We start from the raw sequence: 6,016 nt of genomic DNA, 5'->3' as shown, positions 1-6,016 counted from the left end.
CTTTCTTTCTTTCTTTCTTTCTTTCTTTCTTTCTTTCTTTCTTTCTTTCTTTCTTTCTTTCTTTCTTTCTTTCTTTCTTCCCATCCCATCCCATCCCATCCCATCCCATCCCATCCCATCCCCGCCGAACCATGTAACTGACTTTTATTCTGGAAACTATGCAACCTTTTGCAAAATCCAGTGAAAACTAAAATGGTGGTTAAATGTGTGGACCAGGACTGGGGAGACAAGTTCAAATTCTGACTCTGCCATGGAGCTCCCTGGGTGTCCTTGAACCGGTCCCTTTCTGTCGGCCTGACCTCCGACAGCGTTCGTGTGAATGCTTTCTCAAGTACTACTGGTGGTGCGATCCTCCGCAATGTTATACCCTTCTGAATCAATTTAAGTCAACGTTAGTCAATGTACTTAGTAGGGTGTAAACTTTGTTTAGGACTGATCAGTAAATTATGGTTGAGAGAGCCACAGATCTCCGCTGCTTCCTTGGTGTGTTCTCTCTGAGATGGGACAGGTAGGAGAGACTGGATCAGGGTTGGTTTCATGGTGTGGATTTAACCTACATAACTGTTCTGTTAAAGAACAGGATAGTAGAAGCAAAAGACTTCTTTTCTCTGTTCTGTTTTTAAGGTGGTATAAAAAGGTAAAGGTTTCCCTTGCTTGAAAGCCGGACAAATCTGACTCTAGGGGGCAGTGCTCATCTCCGTTTCCAAGCCCAAGAGCCAGCGCTGTCCGAAGACGTTCCCGTGGTCATGTGGCTGGTATGACTAAACGCAGAGGCGGACAGAACCCTGTTACCTTCCCACCGAAGTTCCTAATGTTTATCTACATGCAGTTTCTTGCTTTCGAACTGCTAGCTTGGCAGGAGCTGGGGCCAGAGACGGGAACTCACTCTGTCATGCAGCACTAGGGTCTCGAACTGCTGAACTACCGATCTTCCAGTCTGCAGTTCAGCATATAGGGGTGTGCGTGCGTGCGTGCATCCTTAAATTAGAGAAGGGAAGAACCAGAAGCAGAAGAAGGAGATTGGATTTATACCCCGCCCTTCATTACCCAAAGGAGTCTCAGAGCGGCTGACAACCTCCTTTCCCTCCCCCTCCCCACAACAGACACCCAGTGAGGTAGGTGGGGCTGAGAGAACTCTGACAGAACCTGCTCTTTTCCAAGAACAGCTGTGCCAGAACTATGGAGAAGGGAGAGCGTGTGACTTGAGGAAAGGATTAAAACTCCAAAGAAACCCCAAAAGCAGAAGTGGGAACGACTTAACCCATGGGGAACAAGCGAGAGCAAAAACTTCTAAACAGCCAACGAGAGGGATCCACAGCCCTGATCTGGATAGCCCAGACTAGTCCAGTCTCATCAGATCTTGGAAGCTAAGTAGGGTTGTCCCTGGTTAGTATTTGGATGGGAGACAACCAAGGAAGTCCAGGGTTGCTACGCAGAGGCAGGCAAGGGCAAACCAGCTCTGAACATCTCTTGCTTTGGAAACCTGGTGGGGTCGCCATAAGTCAGCTGAACTTTACAGTACTTTCCACTGCCACCAGGGGCACTGTTCCCTCTAAGCTGAGTTAGTGTGAGCTAGCTCAGTTTTTTAGCCTCCTGCTCACAGATTTTTGTCTTCGCTCAGGAAGGAGGGCTCCAGAGCAAACTAATTTATGCAGTAGCCAAATCGCTCGCTCACAACTTTAATGCCAGTAGCTCACCAAGTAGAGTTTTTGCTCACAAGGCTCCACAGCTTAGAGGGAACATTGACCAGAGGGATCCACAGAGAACTGATACCTACCAGACGGAGCAATCCTAAGTAGGTCTACTCAGGTGTAAGCCCAGCTTCATCCAATGGGCCTCCTCTCAAGAAGATGTGTTCTTGGGATTGCTCTGTCTGACCATCCCCTAACGTAAATGTGTCAAGAGGAGTTTCTTGAGGTGCGGTAGTAGGGTCGAGACTTTTAGAAAACGACAAAAGCCGTTGAATGCAAATTTTATTTACAGTCGGTATGTTTATAAATATATATATATATTACATTCTTACAATCTACAGTACATTCTAATTACAAATTGTCGTCTCTTGAGGCCTTTGTGAGGCAAGGGATTCAAAGGGACCCGGAAGGAGGTTTGGGGACAGTGTGATGTGTTCAGCCCCTGTGACACAGATGCCCCCCGCAGGGAACAAACTGGGGGGAAATAATATGCACAACGGAGGCGATTTTTGAGCCCCTTAGCCCTCCGCCATGGAAGAGGTTGGAGAACAGAATCGTGATATCGGAAATCCTATTGTATTTACAGCCGTCTATCAAAATAGAGGATTGAATGGAGCGGAAGTAGAAGAAGTATAAATAAGCATCACCACATCTCCCATTTTAGAAGTTTCTAGCGGTGGTGTGCATGCTCACTAAGTCCCGCCCATCGGGAGGCGGGGTTTAGACAGAACGGACAGAAGCTCAAGCCACTGGCTTCTTTCCCTTCTGACATACCTGTATTCTTCCACTGGGGAAGGTAGAAGATTTCTGAGCACGGCAACGTTCCCAAGCCTCTTAGAGGAAGCTTTGCTGGTCATGGCTGTGTTCCCTTGTTTCCAGGACTGAAGCTCTTGGACTTTAAGGGCACAAGAGGCAGAAATCAACAGACAGACTGCACCATCCTGAAAAACCTCACCCGTTGATGTATGCTTGCCACGACCCCTTTAAAATCAGACTTTTCTTTTGCAAAGGAACTCTACGTGACCACCCCCTGCTCCTTCACGCAGAGATTAACTTTCTGATTTTAGATTTCCATGAAATCGTTACATTTTAAAAAAATGTTGAATTCAGATTTCTGGGACAATGCTGATTTTGGTCTGTGTGTGATATAATTAAAACTATGCGCACCAGAAGTGTAAATGTGCCGTGCGCACACTTTGCTCACGACATTGGAAAGCCAAATTCCAGCTGAAAAATCTGTAGCCCCAGATGTCCATTTTAAAAAATATCTTAGAGAACAAATGTAAAGAAAACAGTCGTGAGAGTCTGACCCACAAATCAAGCAGTCAACAAGACTTGCAAAGGAGATGCTTTCGGTATATTATGGTCAATAAGCACCACAACAGGTCCAGACTGGTATCCATTAGAAGCTTAGCAGCATTTTTGAGCCTGAATATTTTTTGAGATCAGCATCCTATCTGAATGTATTCTCTTTCATGACTTTTTGCCAAGCACTTTATGAGCAAGGGAGCTTTTGTACTACTCTAATATTTCCTGAGGAAGATCCAATTTTGAAACATTGTTATATAATCCGGAGACGACGTTGATGATGTATTTTCACACAAGGCTTTTCGTATGGTTTGAAGGAATTTGTTTATCGTGTTGTAGTGCTTGTTGACCAGAATATACAGAAAGCATCTCCTCTGCAAGTCTTGTTGACTGCTTGATGCATGGGTCAGTCTCTCACGACTGTTTTCTTTACGTTTGTTCTCTGATTAGGTCGTGATTGTCCACACTTGTCTTAAAAATATCTTAGCCGTAGTTTTTGCAATGGTATCACACACTCACCTTTGATATTCCCAAAGCACAAAATTAAGACTTGTTTCTAATGGAAGCCAGGACAGCATAACCATAATGTGACCCTCCAGTCTGGACCTGTGCAAATCAGTGGGGTGGGCCTCACTTGGGGACCTGGGACACTGGAAAGGGAGGTGCATGGATTCTCAGAGAGGAATAGAATTTAGAATCTTGATGCGGTTAGGGTTGCCAACTACTGCTTGGGAAATACCTGGAGATTTGGGGGGTGGGTGGAGCCCGGAGAGGGACCTCAGTGAGCTATAATACCAGAGAGTCTGCCTTCCAAAGCAGCCATTTCCTCCAGGGGAACTGATCTCTGTTGCCTGGGGATCAGTTGTAATTCCGGGAGATCTCCAGGCCCCACCCGGAGGCTGGTAACCCTAATACATGTGGACCTTTCCTCCTACCCCCTATGGTTGCCAGGTCTGAATGACAAGCCAGTGGTGGACCTTTCCTCCCACCCCCAAGGCCTGCGTCTACGGTTGCCGGGTCTGAATGACAAGCCAGTGGGGGACTGGGAGGGAAGACGCACACCGTGCCTGTGTCACCTGATGGTGACGTCGGCATATTGGTGACATCAGGGTTGGCGCTCTGGTTTTTGGGTAGAACTCTATGGTTTGAAGCTGATTCTGCCATAGAGTTTTGCCCTCAAAACTAGAGGCGTGCCAACCCTGATGTCACCGATGTGCCTACATCACTTCCAGGTGTTGTAGTCACGTCACGTTCGTGGTGGTAATTTTCTCCCACCGGCCAGATGGCTGGCACCAGTGTTCCCTCTAGCTCACACTAACTCACAGTTTTTTAGCCTCTGGCTGGAAACCAAGGGATCCACCACGTGCTGGGGGGACCTGGCAACCTTACCCAAATCTCCACACATGCACACAAACATATCCAGCACAGGCCTTGCTGATTCACAATATATTTGTCGGGAGGTGCCAGCAAGCTGCCACATGTTTTCCTACTTTCACTTTCATGCGCATTCCTTCCCTCGCGCTTAATTGCTTGCCGGAGCAACACGTATCTTTCAAGGCCGCAGGAGGAGAGCTGCTGTAGTGGTTGCTTGGGTTATCCCTCGGATAAGTCGTGGGAAATGTTACCTGTTATGCTTATTTGTACCGTTAGTTCCCAGGCCTATTGCTGCGCGGGGGAACTCCCGCAATTGGGTTCTGCCGATTTGAATGTACTATATCCTGACATGCTCTTGGGTTCCCCGTTATTCCTAACAGTGTTCCTGTCAACGCACCTTTAGCTTCAATACAAGTAAAACCTTTCTACAAGCGTGTACTTCGTTGTTGCTGGGGGGGACCTGACAGGAGGTCTAGATCTCCATTGCCCCGGCACCCCAACTTGGTTTGGAAAGAACAAAGTACATGACAAACTGCTGTTTTGTTTTCGCTAATCATGCCTCTGGCCGGATTTTTAAAGCCTACGTGTGTTTGTGTGTCAGTTGTCCCAGCTACGTGGTGAAAAGATTACATAGGAACACGATCTAGCGGTCAGCCATGTTAGCCGGTCTGCCCGTTGCCAAACAAGAGTCCGCCCTCCTTCTCTTCTTGCCAGATATATTTATGTGCTTCAGGAGTGTGGACAGGAAGTAGAGGGAAAGCTGCTCGAGGAAATAGCAATGGGATGAAAGAGATGAGGAGGAAATGGCTGTGGTGGTGGGCTGGCACGAAGCGTGGGTTGCCACCAGTCTCTCCAGAAAGAAGAAGAAGAAGAAGAAGAAGAAGAAGAAGAAGAAGAAGAAGAAGAAGAAGAAGAAGAAGAAGAAGAAGAAGAAGAAGAAGAAGAAGAAGAAGAGGAGGAGATTGGATTCATACCCCGCCCATCTCTACTCAAAGGAGTCTCAGAGCGGTTTACAATCTCCTTTCCTTTCCCCTCCTCACAACAGACACCCTGTGAGGTAGGTGGGGCTGAGAGAGCTCTCTCGAGAACTGTCCTTGAGAGAACAGCTCTGAGAGAACTTGTGACTGACCCAAGGTCACCCCAGCAGCTGCATGTGGAGGAGTGGGGAATCAAACCGGGTTCTCCCAGATTAGAGTCCGCGCTCCTAACAACTACACCGAACCTTTGGGAATGGAAATGTCATTAAATGAGGGGACCCTGGGGAGGGAAAAGGATATGGAACGCACAAAGGGATGTGGGTTTTGCAACACTCCGTTATATGTCAAGCACGCTGTGCCTATATTTGAAATACAGAGCTTTTGCTACTTCGCACCGGTTTACCTTCAACCGAAAGCATGCTTACTCAAGAATAAGTTCTCTCGACAGCCCTGGCCTCTACTCCCAAGTGAACACGCCCTGGAAGGCAGCTCAGCCCAATGTCTGCTTAGAACTAAATCCCACCAATCCCAGTGGGATTGACTTCCCAGCAAGATAAGAACATAAGAGAAGCCAATGTTGGATCAGGCCAATGGCCCATCTAGTCCAACACTCTGTCACACAGTGGCCAAAAATACCAGGTGCAATCAGGAGGTCCAGCAGTGGGG

Source organism: Gekko japonicus, unplaced genomic scaffold (assembly GCF_001447785.1).
Source record: "Gekko japonicus isolate JY-2015 unplaced genomic scaffold, Gekko_japonicus_V1.1 scaffold1118, whole genome shotgun sequence".
Taxonomy (NCBI): Eukaryota; Metazoa; Chordata; class Lepidosauria; order Squamata; family Gekkonidae; genus Gekko; species Gekko japonicus.
Note: the sequence above shows the minus strand (reverse complement) of the source record.